The sequence below is a fragment of the Doryrhamphus excisus genome, chromosome 6, assembly GCF_030265055.1.
Source record: "Doryrhamphus excisus isolate RoL2022-K1 chromosome 6, RoL_Dexc_1.0, whole genome shotgun sequence".
NCBI lineage: Eukaryota > Metazoa > Chordata > Actinopteri > Syngnathiformes > Syngnathidae > Doryrhamphus > Doryrhamphus excisus.
The window spans coordinates 6,918,929-6,946,097 of record NC_080471.1 but is presented as its reverse complement, the minus strand read 5'-3'; the positions used below and the strand labels follow the sequence as shown (position 1 = coordinate 6,946,097).

General features: G+C 40.0%; 1 protein-coding gene and 1 long non-coding RNA gene across 9 annotated transcripts in view; one reads left to right on the top strand and one right to left on the bottom strand.

Annotated features, from left to right (window-relative positions):
- shisal1b (shisa like 1b) overlaps positions 1-6,041 on the bottom strand; it is a 41,411-nt gene extending 35,370 nt beyond the window's left edge. For 3 of the 4 annotated variants that reach the window (XM_058075389.1, XM_058075388.1, XM_058075387.1), the window contains exon 1: positions 5,704-6,041. The gene's annotated coding sequence lies outside the window, so the exon portion shown is untranslated. The remainder of the gene's footprint in view (positions 1-5,703) is intronic. The other variant, XM_058075391.1, reaches the window with a different exon arrangement.
- LOC131131066 (uncharacterized) lies at positions 1,774-26,206 on the top strand. 5 transcript variants are annotated; one of them, XR_009130143.1, is made up of 5 exons: positions 1,774-1,868; positions 1,973-2,033; positions 2,121-2,187; positions 20,870-20,972; positions 25,795-26,206. It is a non-coding gene; the product is annotated as an uncharacterized LOC131131066 (long non-coding RNA). The 5 variants fall into 5 exon arrangements; XR_009130144.1 differs by lacking the exon at positions 25,795-26,206 and adding an exon at positions 22,182-24,406; XR_009130142.1 differs by lacking the exon at positions 25,795-26,206 and adding an exon at positions 21,987-24,406.
- Positions 26,207-27,169: the final 963 nt, after the last annotated feature.

The following is a 27,169-nucleotide window of genomic DNA, read 5'->3' as shown; positions in this document are numbered from 1 at the left end:
TAGCAGAATTTTAACAGAATTTTAGCAGAATTTTAGCAGAATTTTAGCATTTAGCGTTTTTGTAGAGTTTTTGTTCAGAAAGAAGTTATTTTTAAAAGAAACAAAACTAAAAACAAAACTTGTACATCTTATACCATTAGGTTGAGAGGAGTTGGAATACTACGGGAATAAAGTCAAAATATTACAAAAGATTATTAATAAAGAAGAAAGTTGAAATATTTGTAAAAATAAATAATATAATTTAAAAAAGAGAGTTGTACTAGTAATAAGTGAATATCTTTTTTCCTGACTTGTTAGCATATCTATTCCTCTTGGCCATCCTTTCGTATGCACAATGTCGGCCTCAATGAAAAAACTTTGGCCACTATACTAACGACGACATTTGCACCGCCTCAACTTTTAACAATCGGCTTTAACCAGCTGACATCCTCTTATTGCTCGACAGGAAATCAGTCGGCTGGAGTTACTCTGATTTGTAACAGTTGGCTTGAGCATCTGAATGTTTTTTTTTTAGCTCGTAGCCTCAGGCTGCGCTGCCTTCATATTCCGCCTTCTGCTTTTATTCCTTTTGTGTAAACAAGGCAGTTTAATTACTGAGAGAATACTTGGTGAGTATGACACTTTTGCTCTGTTGTTGACATCGATTGAAACGTGATCTATCATCCATGAAGAGAACTTTGTGAATCTGTAGCCTTTTACGCAGACATGTACAGAGTGTACGTCTGGATTGCTTGTGCTGTGATGCACCAGTTCACCGCACACGCCTCACTCTGGTACAATTTTAACATTCAGGGTCGGTAAAGTCTTCCTCCGCACAATGATAGTCTGAGGATGTCATTGCCGGTTTGATGATCTCTTCTAAATGTGAAGCGCTCTTCACTCCAAATGTTCACCTTGACAGCTTCTGCCAAGACATTGGTCACGATGCCTCTCTGCTGGTTATGCCTCCCGCCCGTCAGTGTGTGTGTGTGCACTCTTGCAGAGGAGTCAAACTCATTTTCATTCAGGGCCACATCAGCAGGAGCAGTTGTAAATGCATCTTCTCATCACATGATGACAGTTTCCTCTGCATTCCATTATTACTGATTGTAATGAATGAAGAAGGTTTTGGAAGAAGATAATTTCATATTATACCACTAAAAATGCTAACTCAAACGTTTGCTGATGCACAGATTTACATGCATTAAAACATAAGGCAAATCCTCGATTCAATTCACCTAGTATACTGTAGTCACCACGTGCATGGTCTCCATAAGCAGATTTAATTATCGAAGGCATTAACATTGGTTTCGTTATGCTATGCTGTGTTGTAGCATTGTTTTAATGGAATCTTATATATATATATACACACACACACACACACACAATATATATATATATATATATATATATACAATATATATATACATACATATATACATATATATATAGAAACGTAAATTATCAAAGGCATTAACATTGGTTTCGTTGCTGCTATGTTGTAGCATTTTTAATGGAATTATATATATATATATATATATATATATGTGTGTGTGTATATATATATATATATATATATATATATATATATATATATATATATATGTATGTATATATACACATATATACATACACCTATACATATATACATATATATATATATAAAATTCTGTTAATAAATGCTACAACATAGCAGCAACGAAACCAATGTTAATGCCTTTGATAATTTACGGTGCTGCTCTCCCTATAGTACTGTTGCTTTAAGAGCAAGGCAGCGCTGGGGGAAGGGGGAGGGGACAATCTTGCTAGCGCGAGAACAGGAAGTAAAACCGACAAGGTGGCTAACACAGCTAGGGTCTATCTTGGATAAAGTTGCCGTAAACATTAATGTAAGTTGAAAATGACTCCTAAAATTAATATAATACATTCAAATTTCATGAATGGGGCAATATATATTGGTGAATGACATTGTATGTTGACGATGTTTGCACAGAAAATGTATGTTAACCGGAATATTGGCCATACAGAGGGACGCGCTTAAGCAGCAGTGCAGCGTGAGTGTTGCTAAAGTTGGCGTATTTTCTAATTGTGTGCATTATGTGACCCTGTAATTAACAAATATGTTGTTGAATGCTGTTTAGAGGGGAGAGGTGATGAGGTGGTTACTTTCCATGCATGTAACAGCTCTCTCTCAACATACTGGAAGAGGTAAGTTTATCTGCCTCTAATGTACAATATTACCCTGAATTAAAATTATAACTGTTTAAGTGTGACTGTGTAACATTTGAAAGTATGTGGTGAGGGAAAGTTTTTATTTGATTGTTTTTGTTTTATTCAGCAAGCCACTACTGTTTTTTTTCCGTTTTCTGGAAGTGCAGTTTCTGGTTGTTGGCGCAAGTCAGGATAACCTGCACCTATGAGGACCAATAGTGCTCGGGACAGAAGAAGGCCAATAGCAGTATTCACCTTCACTAAGACTTGCCAATCTCAGTTTATTGTCCCTAACCCCTGATAATTTTCAAAGTTGTCCTTTATAAAATAATCAAATATTATTGCACACTTTCTGTAAATCCAAGATCTTAATTTCACTTCTCATCTACCTCTGTGTTCGTCTGCTACATGATATATTGAACTGAAATTGCTGATCTCAACAACCAGTGACCTGAAAATTACCAGGGGTGCCCAAACTTTTTCATAGCACTGTATATATAGATGAATGGATAGATAATGTATATACAATATATATAAAACATATATTAAATATATGTGTTTTGCCTAAAACACAAAGACAATAGGTCCTATTGTCAGACAATAGCTTCATGGATGACAAAAGAAGAGGCTATTTACAGTTTGAAATCACCAAACCATGAATCAGTCAATTAACCATAGTCAATTAATTGAATAATAGATTACGCATTGATTAATTGTCACCTCTAATCTCAATCCCAGAGGTACTGAAAATAAATATTATTTAAATAAATATATTTTTGGAGCAAATCCTACTCTTTTCTAACAATATCACCTGACTCCAAAACCCCTCTTGGTGTGTGCTAATCCCCCAAAATACCAAAAAGATACTTGGTTTCCCACCTGCTCTATAATTGCCATATTACAGTACTCTATACGTGCATAGTGTTATGGACACACAGTATGCTCCTTTGCGTGAGCTATGGATGAGCTCATCTTAAGTGTCCCGTGACACGCGCTAATGTAATGTGTGCAAGACAAGGTGACACAACACGCCCACCTCTGCTGATGACTGATGGCCAAACGCGACCGCTGTGACCTCATGCGTGCCGAGGCTTTCCTGCGGAGGCGACCATGATTATAAAATGAGAAATAAAGAGAGTTGAGCGCGGCCAATTCTTTACTTTCAGACCTTTTGATGTAAACACAAAATGCACACTTGCCTTGAGCAGAAATGAAGTAACGGCTTCCATGCAATCTCTCTTCCTTTGTGTCCAAACACTGGCAGTGCAGTATAATTACTCCACATGCTGTGTTTACACTGACAACACAATACTTTCTTTCTGCCCTCTGCTTCTGTAATATACGTTTAATAAAACTACAACCACCCCCGTCGCCTGGGAATGCTCACATTCATAAGGTTGCTAACAACCGAGGACAGGGTAGCAGAAAACGGCAATGGGGGGCTAAAACTGGTAACATGCTTTTCATGGCCATCATTCACTGGGAAATATGAATGCCGTACCTCAAATAGACAGCACCACTCACTTCATAGACACCGTGTGTTGCCACACCTCAAATAAAAACTGGCCTCCACTTTAATCCGCACCTTGCCTCAATCACTTGGTAGAAATAAAAACCACACCTCAAACAATAAACACCGGGCCTTAAACACTGGTTGCAATGTGTACTTTATAAATAACCGCTATATTTCAAACAGAAATCTCCTTTATTTGAGGAAAAAAGACCTCCACTTTAATAGTCATCACACCTCAAATAGAAAAGAAACTCTGCCTCAATCACCGGTTACAATGCGGACTTTATGAATAAACACCACACCTCAAATAGAATTCTGCTTCATTCCCCTTGAGAAAAAATTGCATCCAGTTTAATAGCCACCATACCTCAGACAATTAAAGTTATGCATGGCTTGCCAGTTAAATAAACACCAGACCTCAAATTGAAGTCTCCTTTATTTCTCCCTTGAGAAAGAAAAATGGCTTCCAGTTAATTGCTACATGCCTCAAATAGACAATCAGAATTCAATTAACACCACATCTCCAATATAAATCTCCTATTTTCCACTCAAGGAAAAATGGTGTCTAGTTTAACTAATTCACTGCCATTTTCAGAAAAGAGCACTCCATATTGCAAGAGTTTTTGGCCATTTTTGCAGAATTTTGAAGACCCACAGAATATTGACTTTAAAAACAACATAAACATTGAAACTATGTAAAGAATCTTAATCTTTTTCATCAGAAAAAAAAAGTTTGTTTCTAGCCTTTTTGGGTCTTTATAAATCGTCAGTAGAACATTGGGTGGTTTCAAAATTCCCAAACAAGAGAACAATGGTAGCAATAAAGTACATACAGGTGGTCCTCCATGTTGCTGCGTCTCGCGGTTACGTATACGTGTTACCGTAAATTTGTTTAAAAAAATGTATTTTAGTCTGTCAACATGAGACTCGCTCACGAACTTGTAACAGCACAAGAATTAACTATGTGGCTCACCCGCTGCCATCATTAAGAACAAAGGCTACTGTTGACAACGGCGCCAAAACAACATCAGCAAACACACACACATACAGGTCACAGCCTCACAGGAAATCGTAAGTCACAAAAATCACAGGTCGCTACAGTATCCTTGTTACTAGCTTGTTACTGCTCCTATGAAAGCGATAGCAATAATTATAAGCAGCATAGTTTTCAATTTTTTTATTACTGTGTAATTTCATGACTGTATTTAGTGTTTTAGTGTTCTGTATTTTAGGTGTTAAATGTTAACTGAGGTATGAGGACCGACTTAAACTAAAACCTGACTGAATACTATGGAACCTGTTAAAAAAGTATTATTCTTTGTATGTCGGGGGAAATATACAAATTAGCTTTAGTGGACGTAAATAAAGGGACATCTGATATATTATGTAGATTAAAGGAGGAGTCAGGGCGTCTCTTGGCGGCATGAATGATAAAATGTTCATTCTTTAATAACAATTACGAAATATGGCGGTTTATGTGGTGAATAATTGGAGTCTAAAGATTTTCATACATGGGAATGTGCATTATCTACTGTATTCGCACGGATGAAGACACATTACATGCTCATGCGTAACGTAGCACTTTCTGTGCTCATGCCAGTGTATTAAGAGTCTCAAACAATGTTCCCCAGTCACGCCAATTCATAAAAGCTGACAAGCGCTGCCCCTGGGCCAGTTTGCCTGGGGAAGAAATAAGACTCAGGAGAAGGCTTTTGTGTGGATGAACAAAAGGAATCTCCTTCCTCCTTTCTCTCTCGCTTCCCCTAAATCCTATCATGTGCCACCAAGCGTCTCCCACATGCCCGTTTCCAAGTTACCGCTTGCCAATGCTGCTTCATGGCCTGCCGGTGACGCCTTTTTACATGCCGACAAAGACTCCACCTGCAGGTACTTCCAAGTCAAATAGAGAGTGGAACTTCTCGCTTCTAACTTATAAGGCTGGCTGCTAAACTGCAATGTGGAGATTCACTTCAAGAAAGTGATAAATAAGGAGTCCTGACCTTGCTCCCGCATGAAGAAACAGAGCACCTCCTCTTGTCCGCGTTCCACCACCCTGTTGCTCCTCTTCCCTCGCTCGGGTTCTCCTCACACGCGGAGCCTCCTCATCTTCCTCAGGGGCTGGGATGATGGTGATGATGAGCTGCTCATGAGGAAAAGGAAGCCGGATGTGGAGAAGAAAAGAAAGACAGACTCTTCTGGCCCCTGAGTGCTCCTCCTCGGTGGTGTCTCCCCATCTGTCAGAGCGCAGCGGCAGTGAGTCTGTGTTAAGAGCGAGCGAGAGGCTGAGCGAGATGAAACGATACATGAGCTGACGGAGGGAAGAGAGAGAGAGAGCGGAAGAGAGAGGGAGCTTGTGGAGATGCACTGGAGGGAGATCCTCTATATTGAGAGAGCTCTTGTTTATCTCACTGCCATGCATTCCTTCTACAAAGAAGTCCGTTGTTTCTACTCTTTCCTCCACAGGCCGCAGACTTCCTGTTAGTACTACGCTCAACTTCCCGTCATTTGAGTCAAGTTTCTCTACGTTCTGTGCTTCAAACCCACTCTCTGTTTTGTTTCCACATTGGAGTGTGAAATAATCCAGTATGTTGCCACTGACAGGTGAACGCTGTTTTTGTTGTTTTTGCTCCTCCACAGACAAAAACTACAAAAAGTACCTTTTTGAAAATGCAGTCAAACCTTGGTTTTGAACGGCCCAGTTTTCCAACAAAAATTTTGGACAACATTTTGCCTTGTCTCGTATGTCTTGTACTGTCGTACAATGGAACTTCAGTTCCCCTTGTTTTCATATGAATCGTTTTTCTAAATTTTACCTGGCTTCTTGTACGCCGTCTCAGTTATCAGTACAATATTGTGTAACTGTTGCATTTAAGTTGAGTCTTGTGGCGTAAGTAAATCACTATAAGATATATTTGAGGTTGGGCATTCTGTATGTGGGTGCTAATAGTGCATGTGTTATCACACATGCATGTGCATATCTTCTCTGCTGACTCGTGACATGACAATGCGGCCGTATCAGCCTAAAGTGTCCCCTGAGTACAACGCCTCCTTGGGTCAATATGCACAAGTCGGGGATAGATCAATCAAGGCTGTGCGCATCAGCCAAAGGTCATTCAGGGGCCAAACGCACAACAAAGTATGTACTAGATATCATGTCAGACGTGGCTGCACTGATACCACGTGTGCTGATAAGAATGGCTACACGACATATGGTGATGCCATGTTGACACTGCAGAGTTAGCAAGGTCCGCTAGCAATGTTGACTTTCTCAATAGTAATATGTGTGCAGTTTCTGTTTATAATCAGCAAACGGGAAAATAATCTATCATCTCATCTCCCTCATGCTTGATTGCACTTGTTGCTGCCAAGGGCGACCCAACCGGTTATTAGGTTTAGTTTGTTCACACAGGGCCATGTAGGTATGGAGGTTAATAATAGGTTTCTTTAAATACTGCATTTTGTGATCAGTTGTGCTGTAATTGACTAATATTGTAATTTGTTTGATCATCAGAAACCAGTGCAAAAAAGTAAGAAATCAGGATGGGGGCAAACGGTTTTCAAATGCCTTTCAACCAATCACAAAAGCCGATCTCCTTTGTCATAACCCCCAAGGGGACAGAAATGTTTTCATGCCTCCGGATTTGGAATACTATCGTGAAGTCGAAACTGAAACCAGTAAAATATGACAGCATGTTGACTATGATACATTTGTACATGATAGCAGGTCTGCAGGTTCATCCTGTGTAAGTTTCACAAAGGATAAACAGTATGTTCTTTTGGAAAAATAAGTCAAATATGGGTGACAATATTCCTCTGAATTCAGAGGACTTGTAGAGAGACAGACCAATAATACATTACAATACAATCATTTCTACTGCGTTACACTGTGTGTATGTTACTGGCCCCGCCTCCACCCAAAGAGACAAAGAGACTGTATGACTGACAAAAGGGCCCACTCCATTCATGCCATTGTTCTATGGAACAAATGCGCCAAGGTGCTGAAATCAGTATACTGTCTTCCTGCCTGTTTGGAGGCGGGAGACAAGCAAAAGAGACTGAGTGGTAACTGAGGCGGACAAAATTATCCAATTTATGTTCATTTATTGTGTAATGAATGCATTCATTATTATTGTACCAGGCCTGGTGCCCATCTGGAGAGACAATTGTGACACCCCTAGTATTCTTCCATTGTACTGTGGCTTGCATTGGAGCAGTGATTCTTAACCATAGGGCCGCGGCCCAAACTTGGGCCGCAAAAAAAAGGTTATCAACTGAAGACACCAGAGATAGGCTAGCCGCTATGCTACTGTATGTTATCCATGAGATGCTCAGTTACAGTGCAGCTTCCAACCAAATGGTGGCGGTAATGGTAATGGTTTTATTTCATTTGAACATGCATCAAATTCCAATTGAGTGCATCCCATAATCAGTTCCCAGTTCCACATGTCCAAAAGGAGTAGGAAGAAGCAAAGCTTATTAAATCCTACCCCTCCATTTGGTACTTTTACAATCACTAACTGTTACATTTGTTCACTTCCTGCTTTCCATAATACAGTTTAAGGGTTTTTTTTGTTGTTTGGTTTTTTATTTTGTATTTTTAAATCTTTTGTCCCGTACCGAAGTACGAGGTGATATGACCATACAATGTCATGTGTAAGTCAATGTAATGTCAGTTGTTTAACAAGCTCACAGAAGACCAGAAGAAGACATTCAACTACAACTAGCAATGGATACGTTTTTTAAATGAAAAAATGAAGACAAAAGTGGTGTCAGGCCCTGCCAAAATACTATATTTTTACCTAAGTACAATCTGACTTCATCAAGTACGGCTTTGTAAATGGAGGAAGAACAACTCTGCACTGCAAAAATCGGGCCTCAACGTCAAAAAGGTTAAGAAGCCCTGCATTAGATATCCTTCTTCTGATGATTCATTGATCATATTCACGTTTATTGATGAAGGCAATTCAAATATGCATCCCCCACTTAGCACATTCCTCCACACCATCTTTTGTGCTATCGACATTCAGTGCAAGATAGACACTTGAAATCATGCTGCATGTGCACTGTTGGTAATTGGGACACCCTCCCCCGCCTGCCCACCCTTCACCTACAGATAGTAAATATTACACACTTCCTTACATGTCTTATGAAATATTGAGTGGAATGTGAAATGTACGTTGAGAAATGAGGTCATGATGAGGGAACACCAGCAGGGAGGCTGCGTGAATCGCTCACTTAGCCGTGATCTCCGCATACGGATATACCTGAAGCCGTAAATGGGGGCAAGAATGTCAGTCAGTCAGAGCTGCAGGTGGGAGACGCAGCAGAAGGAGCTTGTATTCATGACCTGATCCACACTCAAATTGTTTTCCATGCAGCTGCTCTTCATTAATTATACAAATTCTGCCAGAGTGGAGATGTTCATCAACTCCTATTACACCTGCACATTCCAAAGACCCAGTAACCAGTTTCCACTCAGGCGACGACAATCCAATTCATCACATTTGTAACTATGTCTGAAATATGCATATTTTCACTGTATTTTATGAACAGAAGGAACAATTACAGTGCAGGATTAGAGCTGCAACAATTAATCATTATTGATAAATGACTATCCAATTAAATGGCAACTATTTAGGTATTTGATTAATTGTTTTGTTAATTAAAAAATGTAAATATATATATATTTTTTGACATTTCTTTAGTCGTCCATGTCTTTGCGTTTGTGGCAAAACAACAGCTTTGACTTTGCTTGGGTTGACTTTGATTAGGAGGTGCTGGAGTGATTTGTCTCATTTTCTCTCATTTGTTTTTGAGGAGGCATTTTCGTCATGCAAATATTTTACATATTGTTTCAGGAAGCCAAACTCCTTACTTAATTAACCCCAATAACGAACCAGAGCTACTGTTCTCAACACCAACATCAGACCAGAACTGTGGGGGGTAAGTCACCGTTGATGGACTACACTGCTGATGGGGATGTCATACAACTTGACGTCAAGTGAGGCCTGTGGTTCTTTGGAAGTTGTTGTGGGGACTTTTGTGACCTCTTGGATGAGTCGTCATTCTCTTGGGGTCTGGTTTTGGTTTTGGTTGGCCAGCAGCTCCTGGGAAGGTTCACCATGTTTTAGCCATTTGTGGATAATGGCTCTCACTGCATTTTGCTGGAGTCCCCAAACTTTAGAAATGGCTTCACATGTCACACTTTGCATTGACGGTGGTTTGGTTGATATGCTATTTTTGTTTTTGTTTTACTGACCTTGTGTCTCCTGTAGATTCTGGCAACTCCTGTTGGGGCGGAGCTGCGAGACGTGCCGTAGCTCGAGCTGCGACTAGATGACCCTCGGCTGTTCTTTGTGCGTTTTTCATGGTTTTTCAAATTCAAACACGCCACAATTTAACTCGTCTGTCTCTTCCCAATGTCTCTCTACAAGTCCGACACAAAGTCATTGTCAATAGAACATTTGCTTGAATGAACTTTTGTGGTTGTTACTCCCTGACGTCCAAGTGGTGGGTGTTGATGGTCAGAATTCAGAGTGTTCTCAAATGCACCTTGTGGTGGTAGTGCGGTGGAGAATGAGGATGTGATGTTCCGAGACATGTTTGTACATATGGTGCTGAAACTGAGCGCAGTTGCGGATGTGTTAAGGTCGGAAAAAAGTTAAAAAGAGTGTCAGACTGTGTACTTCCATGGGGATGCTCCACTTGCCTCCATGTGCACTTCAGCACAGAAAGGTGTGGTTTGCCATGCTTTAATTACGCTACAAAGTTGAATTCAATATAGTACTGGTTCACGCGTTATTTTTGACAGCCGTGGTTTCTACATGTCCATCCTCCTCCTGGGAAACTCCGTTATTTTTCTCCTATTTGTTGAGACTTTTAGCCAAGCTCCAGGAGATTTATTTGACTCTTTTTATGGAGCTGCGGATCAGCTTATACGCTCCACCATTAAATCTGCAGGGTATTTGATACAGATGTGACTTTCAGTCTTTAAAAATACTATGCTGTAGGATTTATTTGGTATTAAACGGTCAATGTCTGTCTTTTATTTCTATTTCTTTCCTCCTTCTTCCGCAAACTAAAGCCTCTTGAGCCATGTTTACCGTCCATTGTGAAGATGCTGAAATGCTGCTTTTTCAAATGAATTTAGCAGCCCCGATATCAAACACAGTCCTGCAGTTGCTGCCGTGCGGCCCCCGTGACGGTGAAGTGAGTGAATGTTTTTGTCGAGCATTTCTCACGGGTCCTGCTTAAAGCGCTCAAGATGGAGGTCAGAGGAGACGTAAGGAACAGAGCAAATCCCTACCAAGTAATTGCTTGTCCTTCTCTCTTTCAAAGGATGCTGCTAATGGGCACGTGCACCCTTTAGGCTTCAAGGCATTTGGATATTAAGGTGTGCTTTTCACCACCTAGGAGGTTAGCAATGTGGTGTATAAAAACTACAATATCCATAACACTGTGGAGTGGTGAGTTATGGGCCTCAGAAGTTCACATTGCAGTCATTCGTTCATTTATCACCGGTAATTGGCTCCAGACCCCACTGCCATAAGTGAAACTCCGCAAAGCAGGATTCAGTATTAATAAATGGAATATTAAACACTGCTTCTGGAGCCCTGTTAAAATAAGGAATAGTGGCTCGACAGATGTGTGTATGACAGGAAGTGACGAGAGGTTCGGAGCTGACTTTTAGCTTGTCATGGGTTATGGCCCCAACAGTAGCCTGTGTTATGTTAACGATTTCATTATTATGAGTGTTGTGAGATATTTTTTAATCTCGCAATTTCAAGCCGTATTCAACCACAAAACAGTTACCATTTAGTTTTGAAAATTAGCAGAGATGAGGATGCTGAGGTTCTCATTGGGAGTGACCAGGATGGATAGGATCAGGAATGAGTACATCAGACGGACATTACATGTTAGAGGCCTTGGAGATAAAGTCAGAGAGGCCAGACTGAGATGGTTGGGACATGTCCAGAGGAGAGATAGTGAATATATTGGTAGAAGGATGCTGCCAGGTAGAAGGCGTAGAGGAAGACCAAAGAGTAGGTTTATAGATGTAGTGAAGGAGGACATGAGGGTAGTTGGTGTGAGAGAGACAGATGCAGAAGACAGGGTTGGATGGAGGTGATTGATTTGCTGTGGCGTCCCCTGAAGGGAAAAGCCCAAAGAGAAAGAAGAAGAAGTAGTTTTTAAAAAATCTCATGCATTATGTACATTATGTAGAGGATGAAAGCACTGATGCACATGCAGTAGGAGTGATCGATATCGATGGAGGTCTGCACTCTATTATAGAGTACAGCTCTGCTGCAGAGATGTTCACATATGGTAAAATGGTAAGTGGTTTGTGACTTCTTTTTCTTCTAATAGGAATTCACTCAAAAGAAATCCATCCATTTTCACTTTGCAGGCGAGGAGAGAAATGCTGTCTGAATTGAAGGTTTGCACTCAGCATTGGTCGTCTTACTAATAACTGTGGCTTGAACATTATCATCCCCCGAATAGGTCGTTACATGTTTCCAAAATGTGTTCAACACCTATGAAGAATTCAATCTGAAAGAAAAGATCATCTCGCCTCATCTCGGCTTTCCCCGAGCAGTCCCACATTTGGAGAAAACCAGTCAAATCTTCAAAGTTTGTGTCGCTTGTTGCAAAGCTTAAACTTTTCTCGCCCCGATCAGTAGGGTGTCACTTATTAATGCACGATTCAGTCATAAAGTGCTCTGCCAGCTGAGAAATAACGGCATGACAATAATCATATTTTTCATGAGAAAGTAAACAAAGCTGAGGCGCACACACACACACACACCGGCTTGTCTTTCAAATAAAAGGCAGACATGCTAATTAAGCTTCAGTGTTCCAGAATGTGCTACTATTAGATCAAATCATTGTTTGCTACAAGTCATTTTCATTCCGTGACGCTCCAGTGTTGCGTTTGAGTGACATTTAGTGCCTCCCGTGTGTCTGAGAATGACAAATTGGTTCTGGCGTCACACCAAAATTGCTTGTCGCTGTCAGGGTTGGTGCGTCCAAACTCTGCTAACTGCTATCATGCTACCAGGCCAGTGTGTCTGCTTTGGCTGACAGTAATATACAAAGGTCTAACGTGGTGAGTACACTGACCAGACTGGTTGCGGCCAAGAATTGCTTCACAAATACTAAGTACACGATCAAGCACATTTTCCATTGATAGATTAAGGGCAAAATAACGATATTTTTGTGATGCCACGTTCATCCAGTGAAATGTCAGAGGGCACAGGACGGCTTCATCAAATATTTAAAGATGTCAATAATAAGGTGTGCTCTTTTCATCCTTGCCGCTGTGTAAACAACAAAGGCTGCGGAGCACAGTCATCTGTCATGGTGCCTCTTCCCTCTGAAGGCTGCTCACAGGCGCCAACTGCCACTCACCCCCGTTTGAAAGGTGAAGGCCCATGTAAATGTTGCATGAGCTTTTGGAGTTGAGGAGGCTTTCAAAAGGATGATTTTTTTTTCATGAATATCTCAAGCACTCCTAAAACGTGGATGGTTGGAAAAAGAAAGGATAACAAAACTTGCTCTTGTGGAATCATATTTAAAAAGCGTGATTACTGATAGCAAGATAGCAATAACAATCCCCCGCCTGAAATTAAGTCTCGGCTTGTGCAAACTTTAACAGCTTGTCACCTCGACAAGCCCAAGTGACAAGTGTTCCGTGCTGATTGATGCCTACGCTGCCTTTACTGGAGGATAATTAGCCAGTACTGCGTGTCCACTTTTTCTATACTTGGCTTAGGAGCAATGTGAAATGTCTTCAATAACACCGTTTTACCAGTCAACTTGGTGGAATGGCGGCACGGCGGTCGTGTGGTTAGTGCGCAGACCTCACAGCGAGGAGACGAGGGTTCAATTCCACCCTCGGCCATCTCTGTGTGGAGTTTGCATGTTCTCCCCGTGCATGCGTGGGTTTTCTCCGGGTACTCCGGTTTCCTCCCACATTCCAAAAACATGCTAGGTTAATTGGCCACTCCAAATTGTCCATAGGTATGAATGTGAGTGTGAATGGTTGTTTGTCTATATGTGCCCTGTGATTGGCTGGCCACCAGTCCAGGGTGTACCCCGCCTCTCGCCCGAAGACAGCTGGGATAAGCTCCAGCACCCCCGTGACCCTTGTGAGGATAAGCGGTAGAAAATGAATGAATGAATGAAAATAAATCAACAGAAAGTTTAAAAACAAAACCAGCGACAGTTGGTGCTTGGGTTAGGGCAGTCCGAGTTTGAGGGTTTCCCAGGTTCTCCAATTAAAAACTTAATTTTCGTCTGGAAAGACTGGACTTGCTTGAGAACTATTTTCAGTCCGGGCTTAGTTCCATTCCCTGTATTCCAACAGTAAGTTGGGTCTTAGTACAGCGCAGCTGCAAAAAAAGCACCCTTTCTTTCCCTGCCCGGCTTTTTATACATTTCAAGATTGTGCAAGACGTGAACCAATCAGCATGCGTCGTCGCCCTGGTTTCAGCATCACCGGCCCATCTCTGTCTTTCTTGCCAGCAAGGACGATGCCAGGACATCTGAAACGTTCTGCCATTTCTTGTGCTGTAAACAAACCATATCATACATAGCAGATATCTCCTGCCTTGGTCATCACTCTACTTCTCTTGTGTGTGTGTGTGTGTCTGTGTGTGTGGTGTCAAGTGTCACACTAAGTTTGTCAGTACTTGTGAAACTATGTGTTTGTATTTGACTGTGTTTAAGCTATACGCTGCATCGCATACTTCATACGCTATGTGCTTGATTTTAACTTTATTGTTAGCTAGCCAAAATATGAGCAAATACCATCATGTCATGAAGTGTCAGTAATTTGGAGTATTCTTTTTGAAATTACATGTTCCAAATGTTTTTGTCACACTCCCCCTTCTTGCTTTTGCATATTGTAGCTCTACTTCAAACCTCATTAAGGTCCAAATGTGCAACATGCATATTTTTCAGTTTAAGATTTTGATCAGACCTGTGTTAACCTCTGCTGAAGTAGAGTCTAGGATGCTTACTTTTTTTATACGCCTTGTGAGGATTTTAAGGATAGGCTTCCCCAGTGGAGCCGTGTATGTAATAGCTCAGAGGGACGGAGTCGCACAATACGCAGTTGACGTTTGGAGCAAATCTTTCAAACGTCCTCTGTAACTACAACACTGCCACCAACACCACAGCAGATTTATTTAAACTCTCTTACCAGCCTCTTTACAATTTCAACCAGGGGTGCACACACCTTTGCTTGTGAGCTACTCAGGAAGTGACCGAGTCAGAATGAGCTCCAGGTCAAAGAGACGTCCTTTTTCTTTTCAACTTTCACTGCATGGCACATCATTATTCAAGTTAGAAAATGACCTTGTACCAAGGGTTACAAGGGTTAGGGTTAACCCTGCTTTGAATCCCTGCAGCTTTTACAGTGGCTAATTTACGGCAAAAAACTACATTTCCCATAAAAATCACATGTCACAGCTCAAGTTATGATATATTTTGTAGTACGGTTGAACTGCAAACGTCCGTGGGTGGATTACAGCTTTTGTCTTGACTCACTGTCACTCACCAAAGGGACCATTTCCCTCTATGACATTTGCTCTAACTTCTTTAATACTTGGGGTAGAGAAGTGAATGATGTATCCAGTTAAAGTTCAAGTCATGTAGATCAGATTAAAATAATCACAGACTTGCTTGATTTAATTCAAGCTGTTAGTTCATGCATTGTTAATTCAAGCTGAAGTGTTAAACGCATTTGCCATTCTTTGTTGTTTACTTGTTTCTTTATAGCCATAAAAAATGTATACCTGATTCCCTTGAAAAAACAACAGGAATCTAGGAAAATTTACCTGGAGTGTCCGGTATCCATATGTCTAGTATCATATATTTATGTCTAATAAATGTCCATATTTATTTCACAGTGACACTGGTTGAATTCTTGGCTAAAAAGTTGCTGAATCATTTTGGATTGAATCATTCTGAATCAGGGGTTTCAAACACGAGGCCCGCGGGCCAAATGTGGCCCGCATGACACAGGTTTGAGGCCCCCGCCTTGATATGAAAGTTTAATGTTAGTGTGGCCCGCGCAAGTTTGATATGGATGCTGTATGGTATCATGTACCCAGAAAAAAATGATTACGTTTGATTAATGTTCATGTTAAAGGTTAAATAACTGTTAATAGTTATCCTCCCTATCCGTGTGGAAGTGGTAAGTTTTTGGCTATTTAAGTTTAAAGGAAATAACTTGAAGGCTACCGTTTAGGTCGCTAGCTCTCTAGTTTGCGAGTTAGCATGTGTCTCAAGACCCTGCAGTTGTGCAATATGTTGTAAATAAAAAGAGTATAAATGTGACTATAGTCGCGTTTTGTCATGTCTACAGGGCTCTAATAATGCTTTGTTCATTTTAATCTGAAAAAAATAATTTGTCTATCCACCAACTATATGTGGTTTCTTAAGTTTTTATTATTTGCTGTTTTATTATTATTATTATATTTATTTATTACTGATTGATTGATTTTTATTCTTGATTTGTTTATTTATTTTTCATCTTATTTTGTGCAGAAAAATACAAATTAAGATATTTGAGAACAGTGGAATGTTTTATCAGAGCTTTTATTGTAGAAAATTGGAACCAAAGCACTGAAAAAGTTTGTATATTTTTCTGTTTTTAATAAATGCGTTTTGTTTGTTTTTTTGGAAAACCTGATGCGGCCCAGCCTTGCCCAGACCCTAGCTCCAGTGGCCCCTGGTAAATTGAGTTTGAGGCCCCTGTTCTAAATGAGCCGATATCATCCTTGAATCATATCGCAACCACAAATCCTGATACGAATCGAATAATAATTATAGGACATTCCATTTCAGTTAGAGTCAGACCTTCTGGAAGAACAGAATGACGCTAACCAAGGTTCCAATGTATTTCCTGTGAAGATAAATTGTAACGGAAAAAGAAGCTTCCAAAAGTGTACATGGCATGACATGAGCATGGCGGAAGTCATTTCAGTGTTTCTATGAAGGAGAATAATTCATAATTATTGACTGATGACTTCTCTGTCCTGTTGATGCATTCCAAGGTGAGGTGAGGGCACTAAACATAACTACAGTCGCAGGAACATATCTAATGGCCGATGCCCTTTATGACAAAGTGTGTGTGTGTGTTGTAGAGATGACAGTATATTAATATTCCGAGTGAGTGTGTGTCATTGTCAGGTCAATTCGGGCCTGACTGCCATCAGCAGCCTAATTGGGGTCAAACACAATTTGCTGAAGCATCTCAGGTGAGGTCATGGGACAAAACCTTGTATGAGTGCAATATGAGATCATAATTACGCCGCTTTCCTGGTGTATTAACGCGCCTGTGAATAATGGCATATTAGCATGTCAGAAGCATGTGAACATAGCGGCAGAATAGCCCTTTAAATGGGGTACTGCAGTTAGGGATGGGCTGGATACTTGTTATAAACCAGTATCCGTGACAGATAATGCATTTTTGCCAATTATGAGTATGATGTACAGTTGTCAATTATCCGTATCCGACGGATGATCACATCACCAGCCTCAGACTCACCACACCTTGCTAAGTGTTTGGCCCCAAATGCCGCACCAATCTAAAGATTTAAAAAAACCAAACCTGTATGACTGACAAAAAGGTGTCAATCAATTCATGTCAATGTTCTCTGGAAGAACCACTCCAAAGTGCAGAAACCAATGCAGTGAATTCTCTTCCTGCTTAACACATACATAAGTTGCATGCTAAAACATACGGTCTATAAAAAAAAGGCAACAGAAGTAAAACAGTGAGTTTAATTGATCGTTATTCCAAAAACATGCTAGGTTAATTGTTGACTCCAAATTGTCCATAGGTATGAATGTGAGTGTGAATGGTTGTTTGTCTATATGTGCCCTGTGATTGGCTGGCCACCAGTCCAGGGTGTACCCCGCCTCTCGCCCAAAGACAGCTGGGATAGGCTCCAGCACCCCCGCGACCTTCATGAGGATAAGCGGTAGAAAATGAATGAATGTTATTCTACCAATTAACACCATTTAATACACTTATCATATTTGTAATTAATATCACCAATTAATAGCACCAATTGTCATTTTAACTGCACAAAGCAGCACAAACACGGCCAAACAAATGTCACTATTTTGGTTTCTTGGTTGACTTAGAGATAATGTGTAATAATTCAAAAACAAAGCACCACAAATCCATTTTGGTTGCACAAAACAGCACAAACAAAGAAGGAAAAAAAATGACTATTTTGGTTTGAGTCTGAGCATGATTATGTAATAACTATTTAAAACTAGTGAATAACTTCAAAGCATGACAGCGCAAACATCATTTTAATTACACAAAACAGCACAAAGGCAGCACAATTAAATGGGACTATTTTGGTTTCATTTGAAATGGGGGGCTGATAATAACTGTAATGATTCAAAAAGGAAAGCGGCACAAATGTTCATTTTAACTGCACAAAACAGCACAAACACAGCTATTTGACCACAATTTGCATGGGGTGGGGTGCCAACTTCACTCGGTATATTGAGGCGGGAAAATTGATCTGCCATAGTTAATTTTTATTCATCATGTGATTAATTCATTTATTTTTATATCTCATGTATCTTTGCAAAGATAATAATGCTTAGTTTATTGACATGATACTAGGTGATCGGTATTTAGCTGCTGCAGCCAAAAACAGACATACTGAAAACTGAGCTATTCATGTGCATATGAAGGCACAGAATCCTAGTGATGAAAAGCAAAACCTCTCCTCTTTAACCTTTACAATTCTGTCCTCTAGTTGGCCTTAAGTGAAGTAAACCGAGACTCATATTCAGTATAAACCTTCCAGCGTTTGGCTGCACACGACAAATAAGTGACTTCATCCGAGACTGAATCATTATCTCCATGATCGTTCTGGAGCAGCAAGAGTATAAATTTTAATAGCTCAGACGAAAAGAACCGGGAGCAGCAAAGAATGAGTGACTGCAAAAACTAGGAGAGCAATAAATACATGGAGATTTTATTCTTTTTAGAGAAATCAACCCGATGTCCTTCAGAGCTCCACAATGGAAGAGAGCTGGGTGAGCGCTATATTAAAAGAGTCACATCATTTACCAACAAATGTCACAGGAAGAGCAGTGTGTGATGTTGGGAGAGGCCAAACATCGTTTCCCTCCGTATGGCACTATCATAATCATATTTTCACTGCTGACATTCATGCAAACATGGCAGAGCTTGGGCGTCCTCGACCTTGGAATGAGAACAGCCACGAGAGGAATCTTGATTGTCAAAGAGGATTTTAATTACATCCACAAAACACAACATTGAACAATAATGGCGGCTGGATAGGCCAACAGGGAGGATGCTGTGCTTATTGGAGCACGGCTGCAATGATGTACAATGTAAAATGTGCTAGCGCCATTCAGGCAACTCATCATACCAAACAAGCATAAACAGGGAGGCCGGTGCATTCAGAAGCTGCCAGCTCGGAGCTTATAAATACAACACCTGCAATTTGGACGGTGGCTCATCATCATGCAGGCGGGCAAAAAAAATAGCAACTCAGTCGTTGCAGACAAAGTTGCTATGTTGCTTGGTTGGGCTGGACCACTTAAACGGGAACATGTCCATCATTCACGATCTTTATGTGAAACATGAACACATATTTCTTTCTCAAGTTAATATGAGCTAGCTAGCAACGAACGTCATGGGAAATACGTACCTATTTTGAAAAAAAAACCTTCTATTTACATAACTGACTTGTATATTTACCAAGCTACAGTGATATCATTATTGTAGCTAATGGCTAATCTCAGCAGCCATTGTCAAACATAAAACAGCAATTGTTTACTAATTATCTATTGTGGAAAAAAATATTGGGAGAAATATCCTATATCGATATTCAACCTAAGTATATCGGGATATGAGGTTTTGGTCCATAACGCCCAGTCCTAGGTTGTGGTATACTTGTTTAGATATTTGAACTGTCACAAATACAAAAAAATGGAGTCAAGGTGAAAGTTATGCTTCAAATGTTCACAAAAAGCTGTTTTTCTCTGTGTTTGTTGGGAACTGATATTTTCCTGAAACTTACTTATGTTCTACTGCTCATTATAAGGAACAGAAAAAGGCAGAAACTAACTTTTTTTAATGAAAGAAGAGTGTAATCTTTCTTATGTTAGGTTCTTTATTTATATAGGTGAGGTGACCCTAGTGATAAGCGGTACAGAAAACGGATGGATGTACACATTCACCTTTTCCTATACATTTCTAATATAGAATTCTATTTTGTAAGAGAGCATTTTATTTCAACTTCACCTTTGTTTGCCTGCTTCATTCACACCAGTTAGACGCCCTCAAAAACTTTCTACTGTGTGCAGTCGGATTGCATATTGTATATGTAGCCCTAAAAATAACCACCACTTACACTATGTACTATGTACATTTAAGAAATAAAACACTTGATTATCTAATGAAGCACGCTGGCTAAAATAATCGGTGGTTGGGATAGGCCAATAAATGCTGCAGTTTAAAATAGGAAGTTATGATTGACGTACACCTAAAGAAGAAGAAAGTTGGAACAATAAAGGCTGAGGTCTAAACTAGTACCAGTTAAAGATGAGGTCAAATCGAAGGTAATAAATGACCAATGAAGGTTGAGGCTGAAAGAAGTGGAAGCCACAACGGACCAATAAAAAGAACAGGAAAATTGGACTGAAAAATTAAAAAAAGAGAGCTTCTAATTGACCAATATAGGATGTGGTCTAAAATAGCAGGGTAGAACTGACCAATAAAGTCCAAGGCCGAATTAACTGGAAGCTGAGTCTGACCAATAAAGGACAAGCGATAAAGGAATAGTAAATCATGACAGACCGATAAAAGACAAGGTTGAAAAAGTCGAAAGTTAGCAACCAAAAAGAACAAATCCTAGAAGAATAGGACATTCGGACAGACGGATCACTGAAGGACAAGACCTAAAAGAATAGCAAGTTTGAACTAAAGTTAAAGGAAACTGCACTTTTTTGGAATTTTGCCTATTATCCACAATCCTTACATGAAACATGAACACATATTTCTTTCCATGTTGTGTACATTGATGATAATATATAACTGTAACATGTACAGTATCTTCCTGTATTTTGATGATGTAAACATTACCATAACTTCTTTCCTAGATGCACTGATTTAGCCCAGGAGCTTACGCTACTTCCATCAACAACAGCAGCGATCAATGTCCACTCTCCTTGGGATGGCTGTGTCTTCCAGCACACAACTCAGGTAAATAATGCAACCAGCAAATAAGCATCTCGGCGAGTCTTGGTGGCGAAATTGTAGCCATTAATATATACTCTTATATCTGTTCCACTTGTGATTGATGCTGAGATGAACATTGTCATTACTCCGCCAGATAAATAAATAAAATAGTCTTTTGTGTTAGCTGCTGCAATATCAATATGATTGTAGCTTGGTTAATATACAAGTCAGTTCTTTAAATGGAACATTGTCGATGTTTCTTTGAGATTTTTGTTGTTGTTGTAGGTTCCAAGACGTGCATTGTTAGCAAGCTCATGCTAACTTGTTTTCTCTCATTAGAATGGACAAAAAAGGTAAAGAAATATGTGTTCACGTTTCACATAACAACTGGGAATGATGGGGAAAACTCCAAAAAAAAAAGTGCAGTTTCCTTTTAAGATGAATAAGGACGTGGATTTGACTTGGTCTTTCATCTGGTGTTGTTTGATTCGATCTGTCAAGTTACAAAGCACTTAAGGGTCATATTCATGGTCAGTTCTGTTTGCGAATAAAACCGCTCTGATTCAACCTGACAGTCGACAGACGCTACAAACACGCTCTTGACCAAATAGATGGAACGCTCAAGGATGCAGAGCATTGGCATGCTAAAAGGATTTTTTTTTTTACTTTTGAATTTATATAAGATGAGCTCTCGTGTCTGGTGTCCATCCATCCATCCATCTATCCAGCTATCCATCAAGCTTCTTCTGTTTATCTGACAGGTTCAAACTCCTGTGACACTTGTAAAAACACTTAAATACAGAAATACAGAAGAGACAGACAACAATATTCAAAGTTACTCGCATTGAGGAGAATGAAACAACATACCCAGTGACATGCAGCTCCACTCTGAGTATGCAGTTCACACTTTTTATTCTCTTTTCGGGGTCAAAAGGCAGTTGCACAATCTGTATTTGTTTGTCTATGTGTGTGTGTGTATATGTGAGAGTAATTACTTTTATTGTTTTATGAGTTCTTATCTTGACACATTTCGTGCAGGATTAACATGAACATCTGCAGGGTTGCTGTTGGTGCATCCAGGCACCTCCAGGTCGCTGGGGGTCTCTGATCAGGGTCACAGGAACATTTCTCCTTCAGCACATTCAAACACTATCTATTGTCTAAGCAAATGGATATAAGGGTGATAACTAACACTATATTCATTCTATCTACATTTTATTCTAACATTATCAGAGTTTGGGTTGCCTATTACGAGAAGCCCAGACTTCCCTCTCCCCAGCTGCTTCGTCCAGATCCTCTCTCCATCATGTTCTGGGTCTTCATCGAGGCCTCCAACTGGTCGGACGTGACCTTGTCATCTCCCTCATCTGGCGAGCAGCTTCTCACACTATCAAAAAAACTAAACAAATTTTATCCAGTTGTACCCACATTCTTGTCCTCATGACCAGGTCACAGGCCCGCCTGGTGTCACTAACCATAAATCACAAGACCCTAATTAAATGGCTAAACCACGCCAAGGCCAAGCCACGTCTATTTATCTGGATGCACCTGCGTGATTGAAGATATATTTGACTTGACAGGAGACGTCTGACTGCACGTTGACGAGTGATGACAGATCTGTTTGGCATGTGAAGTAAACCTTGCAGGTCAAGGAAGCAGCCGTGTGGAAATAAACAATGATGATGTATCAAGAAAAGATTCTGCTGCATGAAATTTGGCTGACTAAAATAGACGGCATTGCAGGTGTTTAGACCGATGTCATTGTCTCCGCATTAAGAGTGTCCTTCTCGCCTGAATGCAAAATGCCAGTCAAAGGGCAAAGGGCACTTGAAATACAGCCAATGAGTTAATTGCATTGAGTGAAAACAAAAAACATTTTAACACTTACTTGATCATGACACTCTTGACTAACTAAAGCCAGGTCTAATTAGCCTCATTCCCTCGTGTCCGACCAAAGTCAGTTCATTCCCGATTATCAAAATTTGAGGTTAGGTCACTTGAGTTAATTGTTTTTCCCTCCTCTCGCTCGCTGTCTCCCTCTGCAACAGTCTCCTTTAAAAGTAAATTTCAATTTCACGCAACGTCAATCAGCTCATTTGTGTGTGCGTGACAGTCAGACGTCAGTAAATAGAGTCACAGGGAGTGAGGGGAAGTGCAAACAACACAGCCAATAACAGCGGCGCTTCACTTGTTCACTCTTTGGACGCGTGGTTATTACACAACAAACCGCAACACCAGAGTGCAAATGAGGTTTATTAGTGTGGAGAGCTTCTTTGGAAGCAGAGACACAAAGAAGATGTTGTCAGCTTGGTTGTCGTGACACCAAAACAACGGGACCGCACTGAGTCTCCCGCCACACACACACAAACCGATACACACAGTAATTGGTATTGCCAGTCTGACAGCAAAGGTGTCGATGGGGTGAAAAGTTAGCTAAAAAAAGGGCGGAGTGACGCATGAAGAGGTAATGATGGCAGGCAAGGTCAGAGGGGTCATATGTTACAGAGTCCATCTTCTTTGAGAAACGCCCCTTCATTCCCAACCACAGACCCGGACTGTCAGCTAGCTATCAAAGTGTACTGTATAAACCTGTAAAAAAAATTTACAATCGCCCCTTTTACACCAGGACTTTTGTTACTTTTACTTTTTTTTTAACCTGGGTCCATTTCAGCCGGAAATACAAACACATTCGGTGAATTTGGCTTGAGTCTGTTCAGCTAGCATTACGTTAACATAACTGTTGGCTAAACAAATGGCATGTTTGTTTAGGTTTCTTCAACTTTTCACAAATTTGTATCGATGTAAGCCAGATTAGTCTCTTTCTAACCTCTTATTAAGCTACTTGCTAATTTCCTGTCCTCCGGTGAGGATAATAAGTAGTTAGGCCATACGTTTGCTATGCTAGCTAGCCATCTTTGTCAGGACGCTACATTCTATTAACCATGCACATCTAGGTTGTGTCATCAACTACTATTATAATGACCGGGTAATTGAATTTAAATCTATTTTGTTTCTATCATATTTCGTAAATTCCTAGTTTGGCGGCGCTTACTCTAAGTCCCACTCAATATCTTTCTCTGCAAAAAAAAAAAAAAAAGACCCATCCATCCACTTTTCATAGCTTCTCTTCATTTGGTACATTTTCCAAATCATTGAAATAAAAATAAAAAAACAACAAAAATTGTAACAATGAGAAAAAGCTAAAATGTTGACCCCAACAACCAATAATAACAAAAGGCTCTGGTGTAATAGAACAAAGAAGTGTGTGTCTCACAATATTTGTATTTGTCAGCCTGTCTAAGTGTAGGATTTATACATGTACATCCATCAACATAATGTAATATGTAATTTAATCTTGGGAATGTCTTGGTTTAATTTTATTTGAACATGCATCAGGTTAAAATGGAATGCATCACTTAAATCAATTCACAGTTCCACTAGTCCATACCTCCCATCTGTTACTTACAATCTGTTATAGTTACGTTTATTCACTTCCTGTATTCCAGGTAGGATTTTTTGTTTGTTTGCATAATAAATAATGTTCATAGATATAACCATCTAAATGGTGATATATAATAACAAATAAAAACAACATGACTCATTCAAGACCAGAGAACAATAAAGGGTGTGGCGTGATTTTTGATTGAGAACAAATTTTGCTTTGTTCAATATTGAAATATTTCTGGCCACCTTATGTTGTATGTTTTTAATATGAGGTTTCCAGCTCATTTTTTCATCTATTGTGATCCCCAGAAATCCCCCAAAATTATTTTCCCTCACCCTTTCAATGTCTACACTGTCTATTTTTGTTTGCTCATACGTATCTTCTCTACTATTACCAAACAGCATGATTTTAGTTTTACTTAGGTTCAAGGGTAAGCTATTTTTATCAAACCATTGTTTTAATATGACCATTTAATCTCTCACCTTTTTAATGATTTCTTCCCAGCAGTATCATCCGCATATAATACCAGCTTTTGATGTACATTGATGTACAAGTTGAACAGTTTTGGTCCCAGCATTGACCCTTGGGGTACTCCGCAAGTAGCCCTATATAAGTCATTGAAATGAGTTCCTTCTGTAGGGTGGCTGGACGCACCCCAAGAGATTGGGTGACGATTTGGTCATCCAGGAAAAGTTCAGAGTAGAGCCGCTGCTGGGGGGATTATGTCTCACAAGTGGCCTGGGAACACTTTGGTGTCCCAGCTGCCACCCAGACCTGGATACATGGAAGAATATTGATGGGTAGATGGATGGATGGATGGAAAATTCAATAAAGTTTGCAGCCGCACACTAGCGTAAACATGGTAGATGAAACGTTCTTCAGCACACAGCTGACCAGTCAAAAGTTCTTCAGATTCTAAAAAGTACCCAGTGGTGGGATGGAACTTCAATCAGGCAAAGTTTGGGGTCAAAATCCAAGCTAAATGAGGAAAGTTCCTCAGCATTTGTGACAATAGCAGATTTAGCTGGATCAGTTTTTTTTACTTCACCAAATCCATCCATCTACAGTATGTAGATGCAGCATGGAAGCCCAGATTTTATATATCATACAGAGTAAGTATTTGATTAGTCTACATTGCAGTGTGCTTGAACCTCGTAAAGTCTGGGTTGGTCACATGTGTGACATGACTGCGCTATTTATAACAGGCATTGGAAGCGTCATTGGAATTTCAAAAATGGCTCAGCTGCCGTGCAATTGTTATTCTCCATTTTTAGGCTGCATGATGATATGTGATATATATGAATTCTGGATGCACAACATGAATGGAGAGAGGGGCCTCATTCAAAGGTGCGATGCTGCCATGGCAGTGCTGGACAAATGCCACTTTGGATTCCATTTCAGATGAGTGGGTGGAAGTCAAATCTATTCCTGGAGCTGGATGAGTTTGCTCTGCAGACATCGACCTGAGTCCCTGCTGAAATAACAGCGAGAGGCCAATCGGTGAAGTGATTAGTGGGATGAATCAGAGCACAGGAACACACCTGCGCCAGCTTTTGGTTAATGGGGAATCTGAGGAGGATGCCATATCGGAGCATACAGTACGTGTTTGACTCCATCTGAAAGATCAGTTGCTTTGGTATTTTTGCTGTTACCAAATGTGTAGTTTAGGAATATAAGTAACAACAAAATGAATACAAATAATACCCATCATAATGTACAGTATGTCGTGTTTTATTCAGTTGGGGATTGGATATTGTGGCAGGAATCACTTCATCTTACTTACTTTCTCATCTCACAGTGGGGGGCGGCAATTGGCCCGTAAACAAAATGAGATCATCTAGATCAGTGTTTTTCAACCTTTTTTGAGCCACAGCAAGTTTTTTTACATTGGAAAAATCTTGTGGCACACCACTAACCAAAAATGGAATATTCCAATCTCTTGTCTACATGCGCCGTGAAAATCAAACAGAATAGTCAATAGGGCATGCCCAGTAAAACGTAAACATCAACATCACGTGATACCGGCTTCCCCAAGTTTTTCTTTCACTTGTTGGAATAACTCCGTATTGCCAGTTTTTCGTCTGTTCAGTCTTGAAATTTAGTTTGAATCAAAAACAAACTTTGCTTAGTCCAGTGCCGATTGCTGGCCGCCATTTTTAAAAGTGAAGAACGTCTGGATCTGCGTGTTACGTCATATCTGAGCATGCGCTGAAAGAACGCACCCGGGATCAATTTAAACAGGAAAAGATCAAATTCAATCTTGCTAATATTTTATAATTAAACTCAGGACATGTTTTATATAGATATATATTTTCTTTTCTGATAAAACTGGACTTGTGAATGGCGTATAGAAGGGTTTAGATTCTGTTTCACAGATGGCGCTAATGCATACGAAAGCTGCTTGCCAACCGCCAATAAACAACAGAAGAAGAAAAACACCACAAAGAAGTTATAGGAATATTCCATCCCTGTTCAATTCTTTCCGTTTGAGCAAATATACCAAATGCGATTGGAATATTTGGGTCCATATATTCATGGCTATTGACATAATATTTGCAAATGATGATTAATAAATGTTAACTATAAAAAGTGATATTGGATAATTCCTTAGGGCACACCTGACGGTTTCTCAAGGTACACTAGTGTGCCGCGGCACAGTGGTTGAAAATCACTGATCTAGATACGGTAGCGACAAATACACCTTTTTCAGGTGGCATAAACTTTTTAAAACTTCAAACAAGACATCCTATGGCTAAAACTGTAAGTGAGCTTAATA